Source organism: Triturus cristatus, chromosome 11 (assembly GCF_964204655.1).
Source record: "Triturus cristatus chromosome 11, aTriCri1.1, whole genome shotgun sequence".
Classification (NCBI taxonomy): Eukaryota; Metazoa; Chordata; class Amphibia; order Caudata; family Salamandridae; genus Triturus; species Triturus cristatus.
Genome location: NC_140594.1, coordinates 443,954,382 through 443,976,573, shown reverse-complemented (window position 1 = coordinate 443,976,573; position 22,192 = coordinate 443,954,382).

The following is a 22,192-nucleotide window of genomic DNA, read 5'->3' as shown; positions in this document are numbered from 1 at the left end:
GTGCTCTATCTATTTCTGTGTGCTTTAGGTCTGACCATAAGACTGTGTTAGCTGTCTCTCCAGCCGAAAATAATACATAATCATGCTTAAAGAAAGTTGGCTTTAGGTAAGCCCATTTCAGTTTTTCATCAGAGTGTCATTCACAAATTAGTTCAGCCCTTCAGAACAGCATACATATATTTGGCCAGTGGATCAGCCCTCTTCAGCCATTGGCTATCTTACTAATGTTTGGCTCTGTCTAGTAAACGACCTCTGGAATTTAGGATGTCAGTTATTAGTCTGAAAAACAGTATTTTGCCTGCCTACTCTGTTTATCTGCATCCAGAGAAGCCTGACCCCAGGAGATATTTGCTTTAGTTCACCCCACAGTAGCTCACCTGCAAACGCACCCTGGTGCTAGTTGAGTATTTAGTGTACATCAGCTCCTCTGTCATAGCTACTGGACCACAACTTTCTCATGAAGAGCACCAGGTATCACTGCTTTTTGCTACAAAACCATGCCACCATCTTGAAAAGGTATTCTGCATAATGTATAATTTTTACTGTTTTAAGATAGTTCACCAGTGTGAAGCTTTACTTTAAAAAAAATGTATTGAAGCACTAGCCCTCCACATTTATTTCACATGTTGTCTTATAGTGTTTTTCTTTTTTCTATCTTTATTAACTTTAGCATATGCTTGCACTACTAAGAAAACACTCATCTTGCTTTTTAGAATGCAAGTGGGACTTTTTGTATGCCAAAACTCTTCCATAAAAATGTTCCCAAAGATCAGACTCACATGATTTACAGTGCTGGTCCAAGTGTGTCTGATCTGAAATTAGATAACCTCAGTGGACATTCAGGTTTCAGTGCAGCTTACTTCAAGAGCTGTGAATTACATTAGTGGACAGATGCAACAGGTAATCAACCTGTGTCTCCTATGCCACACTATGTCCAAACTCTGCTCTTTCCCAGTGAGTGCTGTACCCGTGAGTGATCCGTGTGCTTGTGTGAGTACAAGGTAGCCACCATGTTTTGTGTGTAAATATTTTACCTTTGTGTGAGCTGGGTAAATGGGCTATAGGCTGCAAGTAGTGCCTGTGTGAGTGCAGAGTGAGGCATATTCCTGTGTGAGCGCGGGGTGAAGGATGTGACTACTTCAGAGCTAGCAGTGTGCATGTGAGGTCCTTGTGTGTTATATATTTGTGAGCAAGCACTTTACAAGAGACAAACCTATTGGCTTTGGTAATGCTTTTTAGGGTTATATAAATTTGACTTGCAGATATGCAGTGCAGGGAGCGGAAATACAATAGTGCGTGCATGGGAATGGTAGTCAGGTCTGATGTGGCAGATTCAGACTCTGTCGAACTCAGGAGCAGCTAACAGACGAAGGGGCATATCAACAAGGGCTGGCGATGTAATTATCGCCGCTTTAGCATCCGTTTTTGGGCGAAAAGCGGCGATAGTTATATTATATTATTTACAAGGACACGCTGTTGCGTGTTTCCTTGAGTCAGCTCCTGTTTAGTTCACGTCTCGCTTTGCATCTCTAATGAGATGCAAAGTAGGCGTTCCCTGCAAAAACTAAGGGAAAATGATATCTAACTGCCCTACTCCGTATTTACAATACGGCCCAGGACACCCATAGCGATGTAAAATACAGCGTTAACCGCTGTCATCATCGGTATTTTAAGTAGGGGTGGGCGGAATTTGCGAAATCCACTTCCGCAAATTATCGCGAAAATGTTTAAAATTATCGCAAACAAGCGGAAATATCGCGAAGATGCGGAAGTTTTTTTCCAGCATGTTCACGAGATTTTCTGCATGGTTGCGGGTCGCCAACTTACCCATGTGGTTGCTCGCGGGCGTGGCCATCTTGTTTTGAGTTGTCTCGCGGTGCATGATCGCGAGAAGAAAGACGTGATCGCGCGACGCATGACGTCACTGCGGGCGCGAACTGTCGCGAGACAGCGCAAATGGCTAAAAACAATACAACATCTCATGGAGAACACGACCGGATCAAGAAAACTTGTCGGCGAATGCAGGGATTCAGGTAAGGCGATCGCGCGCGCGCGGAATGTATTATTTTACAGCGCGAGCAAGAAACAAATTATCGCCAAGCTGCGGAAAGCGGAAATTTTGACATTTTCGCGCTCTCCGCGGAACGCGAAAATGTCAAATGATCGCAATTTCCACGAACGGAACGAAATTTTCGCCCAGGCCTAATTTTAAGTCTGCTATTTTTCATGACTACCCTATCTATGGCATGGGAGGTGGATTCAGTGGCTGAATCCACATCTCCCTATCATCAAGGTTTCTTCGATTGCTGTGGGAATATTGCTGGTTTAACAGCGATATGCCCACATAACGCCACTTTTGATGTAAAATGTATCGCCCTGGAGTAACGCATTGTTAATAATGCGTTATCCGGGCGATAAATTACAGCGATAGGCGGAGATAAATATAAAAGCGCTAAGCGCGCTTTGCGATATTTATCGCCGTCTGTTGCTGATATGCCCCTAAATTGTCTCCCTAGTGAGGGGGGCCAGTAACTCTGCTTGAACTTGTGCCCATGGCAACCTAGCTTCACCAATGCTTTGGACTTGTGACATGTGAGCACCCATGCAGTGTTGTGTGTTTATGCATATGCCCCAAAACAGCGTCAATTTTAAAGATCATCACTGTTGATGGCAAATAACACAATTTAATGTCCTCTAATTAATTGGGACCTGTGTCCTGCAAAACCTTCTGATGCAGTCAATACAATCTGACGTTTTCTCTGCAGGCCAGTTCGTCTGTTGCTAGGTCAACACACTGCATGTTGTTCCCAAAGGCGTTCAACAGAGACTCTCAAAGAGCTGACACGTCCCTTCAGCTCACGCTCTGATAGATATCAACACGAGCGAGCGGACTGACGCCTCAAAAACACATTTAAATTCTGCCTCTGGCCCAATTTTGTGAATACTGAGGAGGATCCCCTCCCTACGATGCATTTTCTTTCTTCTTCACCACATTCCCGCTCTTCCATGACCTAGCAATGCAGGATCAACAGATTACCAAACTGAAATCACTTTAGCATTCCGATTTATCTCTTCTACCTTTGAAAACCAGTTCGCTTTAATATATATCTCACCTCCCCACACATGTCTACACATGGTATTGTCATTAGTAACATATCTATCTATCTGTCTGCCTGTCTGTTTCTGTTTCTCTAATTCTCGCTGTGCCTCTTATTCAATGATTATCTGTCTCCCTCTTCCTATATCTTCCCCTTTCTTGTTCTCTTTTTCACTAACTTATGCTTCCCTGTCCCCCATTTCAATTTCCCCCTCATTCTTTGATTCTCTATCATTTTCCTTCTTTTTTGTCTCTCCCTATTTCTCTTGCATGTTCTCTTGTTGTTCTAACCTTCTTGCTCTTTCCCATTCTTACTCTGTCTCCCTCTCTTTCTCTATCCCCATCTCTTTTTTGTCTCTCCCTATTTCTCTTGCATGTTTTTTTGTTGTTCTATCCTTCTTGCTCTTTCCCATTCTTACTCTGTCTCCCACTCTTTCTCTATCCCCATCTCTTTTACTATATTTTCCTCTTCAGATTCCCTCGCTCACCTCCATTTCTTTCTCTCGGCCCTTATCTCTTGCCTCTTTTCACCTCCAGAATTTCTACCTCACTTTATTTTCTTCTTTCTTTCTGATGCTTTTTTCTTTCTGTTCTTTCACTTGCAGTCTCTCATGGGTAGCTTCATGTTATTGAATGAGTGTCCTTGCAGCGTCTAAGGTTTCTTAGAAAATGTATGTGAAAATTGTACGTTGCAAACCGCCCATTCACCCAAGCTACACTCTCAGAGCTCTGGCTCACTTGCTACACTCGCTACAATTCAGTGCAAGAAATAAGTCACTTCACTTTTAAAGATGATGTCAGCACCCTAATGTAGGTGGTATATAAAATGGACATTTGTCCGTGTTATGTTGTTATATTCACCATACATTTATTATGGACCTTCAATGATGTCAAATATTTTTATGTGATCAGGGTTAAGGTCATGTGACAAATTTCCGGGAAGAATCAGGTAAAAGGTCATATACTGTCAATTTCAGTGATGTCATTAAAACATGTGTAATGTCACTTCTGCTACCTTTGGTATTTTGGTGAATCGACATCTAGGATTTTCACTGTTCTCTTTCACTTTTTGGTTCCTTCTCTGGAGCAGTATCTCTTTCTTCCTTCTCCTTCTTCTCTCTTTATTTTGCCACTTCTCTCGAACAACTCATCTCCCTTAAGATCTTAAGATATCCTATTCACTATTTAGGGGAGATTTACCAACTTTTCACGTAGCGCACTGCAGCAGCCTCAAATGCCAGTAAAAAAATACTATGCTGAGACTCACTTCAAACCTTCTCCCTGTTTGTATGTGTGTTGTACAGTGCAGCACACATGCTAAGTCGAAAAAGGAAGGAGAAATGAAAGCATTTCTCCTTACTTGCGCCTACTTGAAAAGGGCAAAGTTTTCTCACGCTAAACCCAATCTACTTTACTTAGCAAATTGGATTTAGCTTGAGAAACCTTGGGTGGTGCATGGGAACGTCCATGTTCCACCCTTGGTATGCCCCCATGGCGCAAAGTAATGCAAAGTGAATTGGAAAAATAAGATTTTGCGCAGACGCAAACATGGCAAAAAATCTTAGTAAATCTCCCCCATAGTATGTATCTTTCGGCTTGTCTTTAACATACACTTTTTTATATCCTTTTCTTTCTTTCTCCCCTTCTCTTATCTTTCCTTCCTCTTTCTCCCTCTCATCCCACTCAATCGCTCACCATTTGCTGACAGCTTCACTTTCTCTTGCACTTCGCAAAGTTATTACTCTACTCTCTCCATATCCCATATGCCTCACTCTATCATGCCAAACAATCTCTAGTCACATACCCAACTCCCCCTTTCACACTCCTTTCCTCACTTTGTCTACCCTTCTCCTCTCTCCTTCTATCCGCTTTTTAACATCCTCCTTCTATTTACCCAGTCTCTTGATCTCTTCTTTCTCTCTTTCCTTTCTGGTATTTCCTCTCTCTCAATCTCCCATTTCTGTTTCTCTCTCATCCCACAGAATCTCACCTCCCTCTCTCTTGTATAACTTTCCAGTAACATTTCTCAAAAATTTCAATTATTCCAGAGCAAGCAGGACATGTAATGTGGAGCCTAGGTCTGCTCAGGGCGCCATCATGTAATTATGGGTGCAATTAAAAAAGCAGCGGTCTGGCTAATTGTCATGGAGTACTGTGAAAAAGGGAGGGCGAAGGGGGTTGCTACAGACGTGGCAGCACCAGCAGAGACCTACACTTGAGGCCACGCTGTCTTCCTTATTTGCTCTTTAAAACCGATTAGCAACTAACAGGCAATGTTCAGTGATTGAAAGGAGTAAATATGAATTCATCCCCAATGCATCCTTCATTTAATTATTTATAGTTTGTGTTCGGAATTTGAAAACTGATTTTTGAATTGTGATTTTGCTTAGATTTGGAAGGCTGGTGGTTTGCAAGGAAAGATTCAAGACATAATGTTAGACGCTCTCCAGTTGTCAGCATATTTTTGTGAAACAGAATCTGCATTGTTCTCAGCATTGTCTGCATTCAGGTCACAATAAACATTTTACAAAATATCGTCCTGCAACAATAGGGTATCCAGAAAGTGTATCAAGAATATGACTAGGACGATATTATGAATGTAAATATATATAGTTAAGTATGTATCTACTATTCTTCACAACAGATATCAATATTTGGTTATGGAATTTGGTATAGCAATATTCAGAATTCATTATTTTAGCAGAACACTGCTTGCCCTTGCTTACTAAACCCTCTCCTCAGTGCTTGTCAATTCCGTTTCCTTTTGTACTAAGAGTCCCTGCACTAATAAAGTTCTCCATGAAAAAATGTCTATTTGAAACAGTGGCGAATGGTGACATTTGGAAGAGGTGGGGTGTAAAAGTTCATAGTGCCCAGTGGCGAGCGAGCGCTGCGTGCTAGCCCAACTGTTAGGGTGGGAATGAGGGGTATATCTCCGTGATAATTTTGAAAAAAGAGTGACCACATGGTGCATTTTCAAGCAAAGTTGAGAACGCAATAAGGTTAATCAAGTTATTGTGTAAGTCCGGTTATTACAATAATTAAGAAATGTCATATGATAATGCCAGTTACCCTGTCACTCCAGTTGTCTCCTGACGCCGCCCAGTGATTCCACCCCACTCGAGAGGACAACAAGGAGCCTGCAGTCTGTTCACATCACTCCCCTAAGGGAGACATGTGTCCTAGTGACCTAGTCACTGCATCCTCTGATTCACTCACTCTGTGGCCAGCCTAAAACACTTAGGGGGATATTCACAAGGATCTATTGCCGAGTTAACGGCACTTTATCGCAGCCAAAGTTCTGATAAACGTATTGCCCCAATCACAAGCTGGTGTTAACAGCTCACAGCACCACTTTACCCGCGATAGCAAAAAACATCGCCACAGATGACCTCCGCAACTATCGCTAATGAGATGCAGAGTAGGCATTCCTGTGCCAAAAGCCGCGCTAACACCACTCCTCAACATTCACAACGACCAGCCAGAACTGCAATAAGGACACAAAACAGGCGATAAGACGCGTTAGCAGCAGGAAAATAACACCTGCTCTGACCTGGTGCAAAGTCGTACCACAGCCTACACCACAAAAGGGAGCACTGCCCACAGCCACACCTGAAGAACAACAGATGCACCCGGGCAACTGAACATGCAGGCCAGAAGGCCGAAAGGGCAACTTCACCCACCACCACCACACCCAGGACCCTCCCTCCCCGGCATCACCCGACCAAAGACATGCCACATCAGCCACACCTAAACACGTACAAAATAATCCGCCTGATGTCGCACAATCACAACTGGTGACATGCATGTGTCGTCACAAAACTGAGAATCACACATTCACTTTTGAAGCAACAAATGAAACTTTATTCAAATGAACACTGATATGAAATGAAGACACATGGCGGCTCCCCTCGGGAAAATCCGACAAAAATCATGATGAGAAGGTGTGTCCTGCGCACATCAAAGGACAGAGAGAGCTATGGAGAGAGAGAGGAAGAGAGGGAGAGAGAGAGAGAGAGAGAAGAGAGGGGGAGAGAGAGAAGAAGAGAGGGGGAGAGAGAGAGAGAGAGAGAGAGAGAGAGAGAGAGAGAAAAGTATAGAGGGAGAGAGAGAGAGAGATAAAGAAGAAGAGCGGGGGAGAGAAAGAGAGAGAGAAGAAGAGAGGGGAGAGAGAGAGAAGAAGAGAGAGGGAGAGAGAGAGAAGAAGAGAGAGAGAGAGAAGAAGAGAGGGGGAGAGAGATAGAGAGAAGAAGAGAGGGGGAGAGAGTGCCTCCCCTGCACACCCAGGCCACACTGCTTACCTGCTGCCACCGGTGTGTCTCCCACCACTTGCCGGTTGTATAGCAGTGCACCAGGTCACACATCTGAGACAGACCCGTCATCTGAAACAGAGTCCAGATACATGATTGGCACAGTACACACAATTGCCCAAGACAACATCGCCTGCCCGCCCATGCACACCCAGGCAGAGGCACCCCAGCCCCTCATGCCGCCCATCGGAGCATGCCCGCCCATGCAAACCCAGGCAGAGGCACCCCAGCCCCTCCCGCCGCCCATTGAGCATGCCCACCCATGCACATCCAGGCCTCACTGCTCACCTTCCGCCACCGGCGTGCAGACAGGTGGTCCCACCACATGCCGCTGCAAACCACAAGCCCGGGGCCCGCAGACATGGCACCCTCCACACCATGCAGCCCCGCTCCGCAGGCCACCAGGTCTCACGTTTGGTGCTGGGTTTTGATTACTCCATGGCATAGGACATACCACTGTACCCCGCATCATCGCAGGCTGCACAACCGCTCAGCCCAATGGGTGCCACTAACTCTGGGATCCCGGAAGCGACGCCACATGGCGGTAGGCCCGTGCTGCCCGCCGGCTCTGGCCTACACTGCGGTCCAGCAGGGCACACAAAACCTGAGCTGTTCGGACCGCCGGGATGGGGTATCATCGCAGGCTGCACACCCACTCAGCAGCTTAAGGTGCCACTGACTCAGTGCACCCAAAGTCACTGTCCTGTTTCGGGGTGCCTGTGCCGACCGCAATGCTCCGGGTGCCACTAACCCTGTTCAACCCCATTCAGCACCACGTGGTGGTACGCCTGTGACGGCTGCAAGGCCTCGGGTGCCACTAACCCTGTGCGCAACAACTCATGGGCCCTTTATAATTGAGAACTGTGGAGCGTCCGTCATCCAGTCACCACTGGCAGAGGAAAATGTGACGTCGTCGGCCCCTTATAATGGTGGAGTCACATGGCCTGTGACGCCTGTGCCGGATGGGTGTGGTGTGCGTGCAAACCTGGCCTCAGTGAGTGGCTGCGACATGCTGCCAACTAGACCAGTGACCTGCACACCACCAGCGAGTACGCCTGCGACAGGTAGCAATGAGGGTTCCCCCTCGGAGTGGTCTGGCCTGCCGTACGCCGGGCTAGCGCAGGGCTTGCAACAATGACACGTGGGATCTGAGCGTGGTTCAGTCCATGTCCGGACATGGAAGAGACTGATGCGTGTGTCCCTGTTGCAGTGTCCACGGGACCCGGTACACAATATGCAATGTTGCAGCCTCTGACTGGCATCCCACAGGATGAGCATCATTGACGCAAGGGAAATCACTGTCCCTACATTTATCCACACATTCATACATGAATGATGAAAGACATGACACAGCTGTGCATAACTGAATGTTTATTGCACATCCAGTGCAGTTCTGCAGCTGGAGTGGTACAGGGCAATGCCGAGCACACTAAACAATATGGGCCCGTGGAGGGCCAGCCAGAGTCCATCCCGGTATGACAAGTACTGTTTAAGAGGAAGGGTACAGTCCGCAGTCTGGTCACCGCGTCATTGGTCATCAAACAGGATATGGCAGTCCATGTCGCTGTCCAAGGTGAGTGCATCGGAGTGTATCGGGGGTCAGTGGAAGGTCATGAGGCCATTTGCGGCACCAAGCAGAAACAGGCCAGGTGGCGGAAATGAATGCTAGTGCCTCCTGATCACAAACCCATCCACGTCCTCGTCCCCGGATGTGTGCTCTGCACCACCTGTGGGTGTTGCAGTACCGGCTGAGGCACTGTGTGCCACTGACACATCAGGTGCCAGAGTGGATATGTCTGCTGCACTGTGAGGCAATGGCACACTAGGGGGAGGAGATGTGGATGGTGTGGGGGCAGCAGCATTCATCTGCACCACGCCTTGTGGCAGCAATGCCATGATGATGATCTGCAGGGCATGGTAGATCCCAGCTACATTTCGCTGATGTGCAGCGGTGGCTGCCATCCTTTCCGCCTCCATCCACACCATTTCCCCCATGAGCCTCCGCATGTGTGCCAGCTCACGGCTGGTTTCGCTGGTGCCCCTCTGAGCGGACAGGTGTTCTTCTCTATGCGTCAGGACTCCAACGATGTCAGTCAGGGCTTGTTGGAGACCATGAAGCGGGCCTAGACACCCATGGATGCCATCCAGTTTGGTGGCCATGAGGTCGAACCCCACCAGCACCTGCTCAGCCATCTCCCTCTGGCCCTCCAGTACACGGCGTTGTAAAGATGTGTGTTGTTCGTGGGGGTCTTGGGAGACTACCGGGCCGTGAGTGCCTCCTGCTGGGTGGTTTGGGTGGTGGATGGGGTCTCCTCGATGCAGCTGGTCAGCCCTGATCCTGGAGGTGAGTCGCGGATGATGTCAATGATGTCTAGGAGGGCTTGTGCGTTGATACTGGGGTTGTCCTCCTCGTCATCAGTGAAGAATGGCTGGGACTGCTCTGCAGGGGGTGTTGACGGTGGTCCTGCAATGTGAAGGGGAGATGGTGTATTGCAATGTGTCCACATGTATGTAGCCGCATGGTACATGTTGACATTCAGACAGCATCGCATTGTACCTCATGACAGTCTATTGATCAGTGCGATGACCCAGAGTCATTGAGGGTGTGCACCAATGCTCTGCTTGATTGTGCATGTGTACCATCATGGCCATCTCCACCCGTCCCCCCAGTACCTGGTGGTCACTCACCCTGTTGTGGTTGTGTTGTGTCCTGTCGAGCAGTGTCTGGTCCCCCGACTCCGGCCACAGTATCCACACTGATAACTGTCGACACCAGCTCCTCCATGTCATCCAGCACGCGCTGTGGCGCTGGGCCCCCATCTCCAGTCTGCATTGCTGCCTTCTGGTTGGCTGCGAGTTTCTTCTTGGTCTTCCGCTTGATGTCATTACATCGCCACTTGACCTCGTCCATTGTCCTCTTGTGCTCTCCGACGGCATTCACCTTGTCCACGATGTCCCGCCATATTCCAGTTTTGGTGCCCAATGGCACGTTAGAGGCGACGAACAGTTGTTGATGGTGTTCCATCACCTCCGTGACTATGATCCTGTTCACCTGCGGACTGAACTTCGTCTTCCTCTTCTTCTTGTCCTTGCCCTTCCCGGTCCCCAAGGTCCCGGGCTGGTCGTCCGCGGTGCTTGTGGGGTTGCGCTCGTCTTCTGGGCCTGCTCCGGCTGCCTCCATTGTGCTTGGGTGTTGGTCAGTTTGTGTTTGTTTGTTTTTTCTACTTTTATAGTGATTTTTCCCACCTGCCAGGTATGTGTTGCAGGCCTAGCACTGCTTATCGCTGATTTCCTCATCGCGCTTTGGCCCATCGCAAGTTTTTTTGTGTTGTGGTTTGTCTTTTTATCTCCATCAAGGTGGTTGTATCGCGGACATTGTCCGCGGTTTAGGCAGACTGTCGCATGGTACCGCGTTGTTGTGAATTCCACGTTGACACAGGTTTATTTTCCCGCGAAGGGCTGCAATGTTGAGAGTTGCGTTAAGCATCTCTTGCGGTAGGTATCACACGATCTTGTGAATATACCCCTTAAACGTAACCTCTCCGTTGCAGAAGATAGCTAAGATTGTGACAACCCCGTTCAGTTCTCGCACTACAGAACAGTCAAAGTCTAGTTCTGGATCAGGTCAGCAGTCTGTTGCTAGCCACGTTGCTGGTAATTCAAAAGTGGACACTGCAGGCCAGGAATAATAAGCCCATGAATGAGAATGAGATTGATCTCGGCGGAGGCAGTGTTGGTCAGCGACGCCAAGTAGAGATGGTAAATACACCTGTAAATGTTTATCCGCCATTTATCAAGGGCGCTTCCATGCAAGTGCCAAAACAGTGCACTCAAAAGCCATCCTATTAGAACTAACGGGCCTAGTTCCAGGCAGTGCATTGTCTGAATAGGCAAGAGAGAGAATATATATATATATATATATATATATATATATATATATATTACCTACTGGCGGTCGCCAGTAGGTAGTTATAGTTAGGACCCCTTTTCCATAGGAAATCCGCAACATTCTATTTTGAATAACTTTGGCGCCGGTCGACGAATCCTCGCGAATTTCTCAAAAAAGGGTGGGGCGCTACGCTCCGCTCCTACCCTGAAAGTCTCGGGGGGATTCGTCAAGCGGGGGCTGAGATAAAAGGGGGGTCCCAAAACGCGTTTTTCCCATGCATTTTTCCATAGGACCTTTAGACAGGGCTACAGCCCGAACGGCTGAACAGAATTACTAGAAATTTGGCAGAGAGGTAGTCCTCAGATCAAGGAAGTGCCTTTTGTAGGTTTGGTGTAAATCTGTTCAGTAGATTCTGAGAAAATAGCCTTTAAATCAATATATATATCTGAGCCAGCTTACGGTGCGCTTACGGTACGCTTACCGTACGCGTACGGTGGCGTGCGCGAGCGCGATTCTGATTGGCCCTTAGATCTTAGTAAACATTCGAATCGGTCGAAACCAGGAAGCGGCGGCCGCCATTTTCTCTCTCGCACTCTGAGGGGGGAGCTGATAAACAAATACCAAAAACATATAAAGGGGCTCTTTAGACAGCGCCCATGCACATAACCATGTTAGTTGAGTCATCAAAGATCCCCCAAGGCTAAAAAACGGTAATTTTTAATTTTTCGAAAATTTCGCCGATTACGCTTACCGTACGCTTACCGTACGCGTACGGTAATAAAATATAAAAAAAAAAATCCACACTCTCACCACCCCGTGTGCAAATGGTGGCTGAAGGCCACCATTTGTGCATGGCTTATTTAAGATCTGCTTTTTCCCAAAAAATTTCAACAGATTACCTATCACAAGGAAGCGCATAATATGTCCTCCATGTGCGCACGGTGCGCGAAGCGCATCGTGCGTACATGGCCCATCTAGCATAACGTGGGCAAGCGGTGTGCGTAGCGCACCGCGTGCCCACCGTGCGTGCACGGCACTAACTGCGTAAAGTGGGCGCGCGGTGCGCGAAGCGCACCGCGTGCTCAGTGTGCGCGCACGGTGCGCGAAGCGCACCGTGCGCGCACGGAATGAACTGCGTTAAGTGGGCGCGCACGCCACGAATGGCGTAAAGTAACTTAGCATTTAAAAAACCGTACAAATTCACTGAAAAAACATAGGTTTCACACACGTTATAGTTAGGAATTAGCATTTAAAAAACCTTGCAAATTCACTGAAAAAACCATAGGTTTCACACATGTTATAGTTAGCGGAAATTTTACTGATAAAAAACCAATGAAATTCCCCCGTTATAGTTAGTGCAGGCAACTATAACTCACGCGACCGCAATCTTCTGCTGATGACATATGTGTCTTTATGAAAAAAAAATATTTGTAATATATGTATAGCTAAAAATGTATGGAAGAAGACATGGGCAAATAAGTGTCTAAATACAGTATTAGCATCAGCAGAGGATTGCGGTCGCGTGAGTTATAGTTGCCTGCACTAACTATAACGGGGGAATTTCATTGGTTTTTTATCAGTAAAATTTCCGCTAACTATAACATGTGTGAAACCTATGGTTTTTTCTGTGAATATATATATAAATACATACACAAATACATACCTATATCTATTCAGTGTGCTGCTGCCGTCTGGAATAAAGAAGGCTGAATTCAACGTTGGGAGTGGTTTTCTCTCTTGTAGAGCAAGTTCGATTGGCATATTTAGTGGCCCGCTCAGGTCACGAGAATACCCCACTGCAAGACGAGCAGGTCCGTGCATTTCCGAATCGGTGAAATGCACGGAGGAACAACGTGCCTGTTTCAGCGGCGCGAACACAGCACCATACCGGTAAAGTCCAGGGCAGCGATCCGACGGGATATTAATTTTGGAGAAAAAGCTACAACAGCGCAAGTTACTATAACCTTGAACCCTGAACTACGAAAACCACAATGCTTGGCAATGACACGCCCAGATGGGCGGTCACAGAAATTATCAACACCTGAAAAAAGCTGAGTGCAATGCTGTTTCTTTTCCCCAGTACCAAGCCGGTGAGCAAGGGGAAAGGTCCCCGAAACGCGTATGGCTATCATGGTGTAATTTTCAACTGTCAAAGACTTTATTCAGTGTGCTGCTGCCGTCTGGAATAAAGAAGGCTGAATTCAACGTTGGGAGTGGTTTTCTCTCTTGTAGAGCAAGTTCGATTGGCATATTTAGTGGCCCGCTCAGGTCACGAGAATACCCCACTGCAAGACGAGCAGGTCCGTGCATTTCCGAATCGGTGAAATGCACAGAGGAACAACGTGCCTGTTTCAGCGGCGCGAACACAGCAGCATACCAGTAAAGTCCAGGGCAGCGACCCGACGGGATATTAATTTTGGAGTAAAAGCTACAACAGCGCAAGTTACTATAACCTTGAACCCTGAACTACGAAAACCACAATGCTTGGCAATGACACGCCCAGATGGGCGGTCACAGAAATTATCAACACCTGAAAAAAGCTGAGTGGAATGCTGTTTCTTTTCCCCAGTACCAAGCCGGTGAGCAAGGGGAAAGGTCCCCGAAACGCGTATGGCTATCATGGTGTAATTTTCAACTGTCAAAGACTCTATTCAGTGTGCTGCTGCCGTCTGGAATAAAGAAGGCTGAATTCAACGTTGGGAGTGGTTTTCTCTCTTGTAGAGCAAGTTCGATTGGCATATTTAGTGGCCCACTGAGGTCACGAGAATACCCCACTGCAAGACGAGCAGGTCCGTGCATTTCCGAATCGGTGAAATGCACAGAGGAACAACGTGCCTGTTTCAGCGGCGCGAACACTGCAGCACACCGGTAAAGTCCAGGGCAGCGACCCGACGGGATATTAATTTTGGAGGAAAAGCTACAACAGCGCAAGTTACTATAACCTTGAACCCTGAACTACGAAAACCACAATGCTTGGCAATGACACGCCCAGATGGGCGGTCACAGAAATTATCAACACCTGAAAAAAGCTGAGTGCAATGCTGTTTCTTTTCCCCAGTACCAAGCCGGTGAGCAAGGGGAAAGGTCCCCGAAACGCGTATGGCTATCATGGTGTAATTTTCAACTGTCAAAGACTCTATTCAGTGTGCTGCTGCCGTCTGGAATAAAGAAGGCTGAATTCAACGTTGGGAGTGGTTTTCTCTCTTGTAGAGCAAGTTCGATTGGCATATTTAGTGGCCCGCTCAGGTCACGAGAATACCCCACTGCAAGACGAGCAGGTCCGTGCATTTCCGAATCGGTGAAATGCACAGAGGAACAACGTGCCTGTTTCAGCGGCGCGAACACAGCAGCATACCGGTAAAGTCCAGGGCAGCGACCCGACGGGATATTCATTTTGGAGGAAAAGCTACAACAGCGCAAGTTACTATAACCTTGAACCCTGAACTACGAAAACCCCAATGCTTGGCAATGACACGCCCAGATAGGCGGTCACAGAAATTATCAACACATGAAAAAAGCTGAGTGCAATGCTGTTTCTTTTCCCCAGTACCAAGCCGGTGAGCAAGGGGAAAGGTCCCCGAAACGCGTATGGCTATCATGGTGTAATTTTCAACTGTCAAAGACTTTATTCAGTGTGCTGCTGCCGTCTGGAATAAAGAAGGCTGAATTCAACGTTGGTAGTGGTTTTCTCTCTTGTAGAGCAAGTTCGATTGGCATATTTAGTGGCCCGCTCAGGTCACGAGAATACCCCACTGCAAGACGAGCAGGTCCGTGCATTTCCGAATCGGTGAAATGCACAGAGGAACAACGTGCCTGTTTCAGCGGCGCGAACACAGCAGCATACCGGTAAAGTCCAGGGCAGCGACCCGACGGGATATTAATTTTGGAGGAAAAGCTACAACAGCGCAAGTTGCTATAACCTTGAACCCTGAACTACGAAAACCACAATGTTTGGCAATGACACGCCCAGATGGGCGGTCACAGAAATGATCAACACCTGAAAAAAGCTGAGTGCAATGCTGTTTTTTTCCCCAGTACCAAGCCGATGAGCAAGGGGAAAGGTCCCCGAAACGCGTATGGCTATCATGGTGTAATTTTCAACTGTCAAAGACTTTATTCAGTGTGCTGCTGCCGTCTGGAATAAAGAAGGCTGAATTCAACGTTGGGAGTGGTTTTCTCTCTTGTAGAGCAAGTTCGATTGGCATATTTAGTGGCCCGCTCAGGTCACGAGAATACCCCACTGCAAGACGAGCAGGTCCGTGCATTTCCGAATCGGTGAAATGCACAGAGGAACAACGTGCCTGTTTCAGCGGCGCGAACACAGCAGCATACCGGTAAAGTCCAGGGCAGCGACCCGACGGGATATTAATTTTGGAGGAAAAGCTACAACAGCGCAAGTTACTATAACCTTGAACCCTGAACTACGAAAACCACAATGCTTGGCAATGACACGCCCAGATGGGCGGTCACAGAAATTATCAACACCTGAAAAAAGCTGAGTGCAATGCTGTTTCTTTTCCCCAGTACCAAGCCGGTGAGCAAGGGGAAAGGTCCCCGAAACGCGTATGGCTATCATGGTGTAATTTTCAACTGTCATAGACTTTATTCAGTGTGCTGCTGCCGTCTGGAATAAAGAAGGCTGAATTCAACGTTGGGAGTGGTTTTCTCTCTTGTAGAGCAAGTTCGATTGGCATATATATATATATAATCACTGAAAAAACCAAAGGTTTCAGGGGCGTTATAATTAGGAATTGGCATTTAAAAAACCTTAGAAATTCACTAAAAAAACATAGGTTTCAGAGGCGTTATAGTTAGCTGGACATTTCCCTCCTACAAAACCCTAGAAATTCCCCCGTTATAGTTAGTTCAGCTAACTATAACTCGCGCCCCCACAATGCACTGCTGATGACGTCACATATTACATCACTCATGACATGGTCAGAGACATCACTGATGACATCACTGATGACATCTCAAATGACATCACTGATGACATCACTGATGACGTCATCCAGTGAGTCTGTGTTTCTGTAAAGTTTTAATATGTTTAATATATATAGGGAAAGGCCTGTTAAAGAATGAGTGGGTGTACAAGTGTGTGAATGGATGATTTTCTAGGTGCGTAACTGACTCTATAAGTGAGTCATTAAATGTATCTTACTAGTCTAGTGACTAAACTCTGTGAATGTCTGTATGTGTCTGTGTGTCGGTGTATATGTGGCTGCATGGTTTTCTAAATAGCTAGATGAGTGTCTATATGGGTTATTGATTGGTTTTCTGAGTATCTGTATGGGTGCCTGAGTGTTTGTGTGGGTAGGGTGTGTGTGACTGTGCATAGATGTGTGAGTGGATGTTTCTATGGGTGCATGGTTTTAAGAGTGCAACTGTTATGGACTGTATGGTTGGGTGAGTGTATGTATGGGTGTGTTCATGATTGAATGTATATCTCAGTTGTACATGTCAGTAACTGCATATGTGAAACGCAGTGTATATGTGTGAAAGAGTATAATACTATCTATATGTGAGAGTGTGTGATTGCAGGAGTGGCTGTATGGATTAGTCTGTGCTTGTATCAGTAATTGCATAAGAGCGTCAGAATTTGTTAGTATTTTTTTGAGTAAGTGAACTTGAGTGTGTTTAACTGTATAGGTGAGTAACTTGGACTGTGATTAATTATTTGCATGACTGACTAGGTGTGTCAGTACCTCAGTGGATGATTGGTGGTGTGTGAGTGTCTATATAGGTGTATAAATGCATATGATAGTCCTGTACGGAGTGACTGTAAGTATGAGTGACTGTACAGGTGAGTGAGTGAGTGGAGATGTATGTAGACCTACGAGTCAATGAGTGGGTATGTAGTTATTGGTATTGGAGTATCTATGGTTTTCAAAATGGGCGTCTGAAATTTTGAGTCGGTGTATCAAAGGTTATATTAGGGTGTGAGAAGAAGCAGTAATTTATCACATGGATGATGTCATCAGTGATGTCATCAGTGATGTCATTTGAGATGTCATCAGTGATGTCACTGACCATGTCATGAGTGATGTAATATGTTATGTCATCAGCAGTGCACAGGGGAATTTCTAGGGTTTTGTAGGAGGGAACGCCCCTGAAACCTATGGTGTTTTTTTAGTGAATTTCTAAGGTTTTTTAAATGCCAATTCCTAACTATAATGCCCCTGAAACCTTTGGTTTTTTCAGTGAATTTCAAAGGTTTTTTAAATGCCAATTCCTAACATTAACGTGCATGAAACCTATGTTTTTTTCAGTGAATTTCAAAGTTTTTTAAATGCAAATTCCTATCTATAACTTATCTCTGAAGATATCATGTTTAATGATTTTGATTTCCATATTTTTCAAATTCAGTGTGTCAATTTCATTAATTATCTTTATTTTAAAATACTTTTTATCACCATTTTTTAAACTTATTTTTTCAATTAATTCTTTTAAAACTTAAAAAATATTATTTTAACTTAATGGGTTTTTCAAACATATTTTTTTAAATTTTTCAAAATATTTTTTTAACTATATGTTCAAAACAGTATTTTGTATATTTTTTTTTTGGATCCGCGCACCCTATGTGCACCGTTCTCGATCCCTACGCAATAGCATCCGCGCATGGTATGCATTGGGTATGTGTTTAGTGCGCGATCGCAATGCTACTGGTATGCGACTCCCAGCCTATAAGCGACACGTTCGATGTACGTAACGCGACGTTTACGTGCTTCCACGATGCGTCATCTGCGTCTATGACGCGGTAGGTGCGCGAATCCCGCGAAGTATTTAACATTTAAAAAAACATATGTATGTATTTCATGTGAATATTAATTGAAGACAAACTCTAAACTAGTCTTAAAACAATTTTTTTTTTACATCTAATCCTATAATTTTTTTTTATTCAATTTCGCGGATGCGCGCTTGGTGCGTGCTGCGTACGCGCAGGGTGCGCAGATCCCAGGTGACCTGCAAAAAAAGAGATTTGATTGGTTCATTACACTTCCTCTTCTAACTATTGAAAGACCCCTCCCATTTCAATCATTCTTCTTTGACCTTCTTTAGAGCACAATCTCTTTGGAGAGAAGAAGATTTTTTAGACTAAGTTTACACTTAGCTCTAACTTTTTTCAACCAAAAATGGCTTCAGGGCAGCAGGCATCACCTGCATCACCTCATACTTCTGAGGATTAATTTTTGCCGTAGGCACCACCCAAAAAACTTTTTTCTTCAGTGGTGTGGAAATGTTTTACTTTTCCTGAGGGGCAGAATAAGACCAATGCCACCTTGGTCACGTGCAAGATTTGCAAAAGAGTCCTGTCGAGAGGGGATCCTATCAAGAAATACTCTTGCGGCACGGCAAGTATGATGAAGCACATGAGGACCCTTCATCAGAAACAATCTTGCACAAGAAGAGTGCCGACGGATGAGAAACACTCCTGCTCCTGTGCCATCCACCTCATCGCAGCCGAGCACATCAAGAGTGCATCCATCAGCCCAAACCTTGGACATCCGTCCTCAATTTCAATTTTTAAAAGTGCTCTGCACTAAGTGCAATAAGACTTTGTGCTATGGTGAGCAGTCAATCAATCGGATCTGCCGCCGGCAAGAAAGTCACATTTGCTATTTTTAAAAAAAAAAAAATTATTGTTCCCTGAAGTTCATTGTTTGGTTTCTCCTGTTTTGTTTTTTGTTTTTTTTTTGTTGCAGAAAAACCCCAAAAAATAAAAAATTGTTCAGAAAACCCCCCAAAAATTATAAAAGAAGAAAGAAGAAAAAAAAAAGTTCTTGCAAGAACTAACTTTCCTGGTTTAAAAAAAGAGCTACATTTCTTTGTTAGTGTTAGTTTAGATGAATGTATGTGTTGTATGTAATTGACTGAATGCATGCATTAGTAGCGTATGGTGAATGTATAAGTGCAGAACTATGAGGAAGTGCTGCAGCATCACACAGTAACCTCTTTAACTGCAGTGTGCTGTAGTACTTCCGAAGCACAGGGATGCAACATATGTACATAAATATGTTGCAAATCTATGCTTCTCTCTGCACGGCTGCTTAAACTGCAGCCATGTGGTGACACAGGCACCCTTGCACCATAGTGCAAGGATATCTGTGTCATGTGCTGTTTGTTTTTCTACAGGAAGACACACCTTCCTGCCAAAAACAATGAGAAAATGCATTTTTCTTCTTCAATGTATGCTGAACATTTCAGCATGCATTGAAGATATAAATATGTGATGAAATTAAAACAATTCTCCTTGTTGTGCTTTCCTACACCAATTTTAGAATGTTGCAGCATTCACACACATATCGAGATTTATGATTTATGATAAATCTAGACATGTGTCTTGTTCTAGGAGTATTAAGTGCAATCATGCACAACAACACTTATAGAACACATTTTCAACACAAAGTGGTGTGCATGATGAGGTTATATTTACATGGAGTATAAAAAGTGCACAGAGTGCCTTTTCCTCTCTTTGTAAATATGAAAGAGTATCTTGCACAATAACTATGTTACAAAAAGTGACATATTTCAGTTTTTAAATTTCCTTGCGAATGATAGAAGGTAAGCACAGAGTTTTGTCTGCAAAGATGTTCAAAGAAGAATGATTGAAATGATTGCGGTCCTTCAACAGCTAAAATGGGAAATATTATGAACCCCTCAAATCTCTTTTTTTGCAGGTCACATGATATCTGATTATGGTCAGATTTCAAAACTACATAAACAGAGTGTATTTAGAAACGTGTTTCAACTTTGTAGCTTCTTGCAGACCTCTTCATTCTGCATATTGAGCTTAGTTAAACTTACCTTCACAGTAATAGGAATAAAAAATGGTATACATTTTTTCTGTTTTTCATTCAAATATAAATTCATATAAATTGCTTATTTTAAAATTTGGATCTGTGAACGAAAAGGAAAAAAAAATTATAACATGTAATAATACATTTTTTACAACACAGCATAATTTCCACAAAGTAATTTCTTTGCCTTTTTTGCTGTTCTCAGAATATATTAAATTTCACTAAAAATAGTGATTTCAATCGTACTCATCACTTAACAGCGGGCAAAAAAAACACAATCTCAAAGATTGTTAAAAGAAACCCAACATGCTATTCTCAAAATACAAATCACAGATATATAAAATGCACACAGCTAACAACATTTTTTAACTTTAACTTACAAAAACTGTAAATGATGTCGCTTTAAAATAATCACCAAATCTAAAGATGAATTTTTGCAGGATGCACCACGCCCACAACGTTTTTCTTCAGTGATGTGGAAATTTTCAACTTTTCTCGAGGGGCAAACAAAGACCAATGCCACCTTTCTCATGCACAAGATTTTCAAAAGAGTTCTGTTACGAGGGGATCCTAACAAAAAATACTCATGCAGCACAGCAAGTATGATGAAACACCTAAGGACCCTTCATCCAAACAATCTTGCACGAGAAGAGTTCAAACAGATGAGAAACACTCCATTTCTGTATCTGTAAAAAAGAATCACAAATGAATGTATATTAATAACTTTCAAAATTATACTATTCCATAACTGTACAAACACATTTTATATAAATACTGACTAAGAAACTATAGCCCTGAACCACAAGTGTGACGATGGTTAAAACACTACATGCATAGTGCATACTACTTTGAAGCAGTTCATGCCCTAAAGGCCTACCTCACTAAAACTCTACATGCTAACTGACTAAATAATTACAGTACTATAAGGAGACACACTGGGTGAGTGACAGGGTGTTTGCTAGAAGAGTATGAATACTAACTAGGGAATTGAAGGTGTGAAACACAACTGTGTAGGTGATTAGAGGACTGCATCCATACTGCATAGGCATTTAAAGCAGTCCATGTGCTAAGGCCTGGCTCACTGCATGACTATTTGGGTACTGACTGAATGATTAGAGTACTGCAAAGATAGTATCTTGGTGAATTTATAAGTGTTTGAGTTTTCGCACAGTGAATGGATTAGTACATGATGCTGAATGGGTCACTAGAGGACTGCAAAGGGAGTGACAGGGTGTTTCCTGGAAGTGTATGGATACTGACTAGGGAATTGAAGGTGTGAAAGACAATTGTGTAGGTGGTTAGAGGACTGCATGCATAGTGGATAGGGGTTTGAAGCAGTCCATATACTAAGGCCTGGGTCACTGGATGAGTACTTGGGTACTGACTGAATGATTAGAGTACTGCAAGGAGAGTGCCTGAGTGAATTTATTAGGGTTTGGCGCAGTAAATGGATTAGTACATGATGCTGAATGGGTCACTAGAGGAGTGCAACGGGAGTGACAGGGTGTTTGCTGGAAGTGAATGGATACTGACTGGGGAATTGAAGGTGTGAAAGACAAGTGTGTAGGTGGTTAGAGGACTGCATGCATAGTGGATAGGGGTTTGAAGAAGTCCACGTGCTAAGACCTGGCTCAGTGCATGAATACTTAGGCAGTGACTGAATCATTAGAGTCCTGGAAAGAGAGTGTCTTGGTGAATTTATAAGTGTTTGGGTTTTGGCACAGTGAATGGATTAGTACATGCTGTTGAATGGGTCTCTAGAGGACTGCAAAGGAAGTGACAGGGTGTTTCCTTGAAGTGTATGGATACTGACTAGGGAATTGAAGGTGTGAAAGACAAGTGTATAGTATGTTAGAACACTACATACATACTGCATAGACATTTGAAGCAATCTATTTGGTATGTAGAAACTGACTAAATAATCAGACTACTTCTAGGACAGTGCTTAGGTAAAACTTTTAAATTTTCAGTTCTGCCACAGTGAACAGAATAGAACATGGTACTGCACCTTAGTGTCAAAGCCTGACTCATTTTATCAATGCATAAGCAAAGACTAGCTTCTAATGCTACTAAAACTTGACAACATGACAGGTTTTAA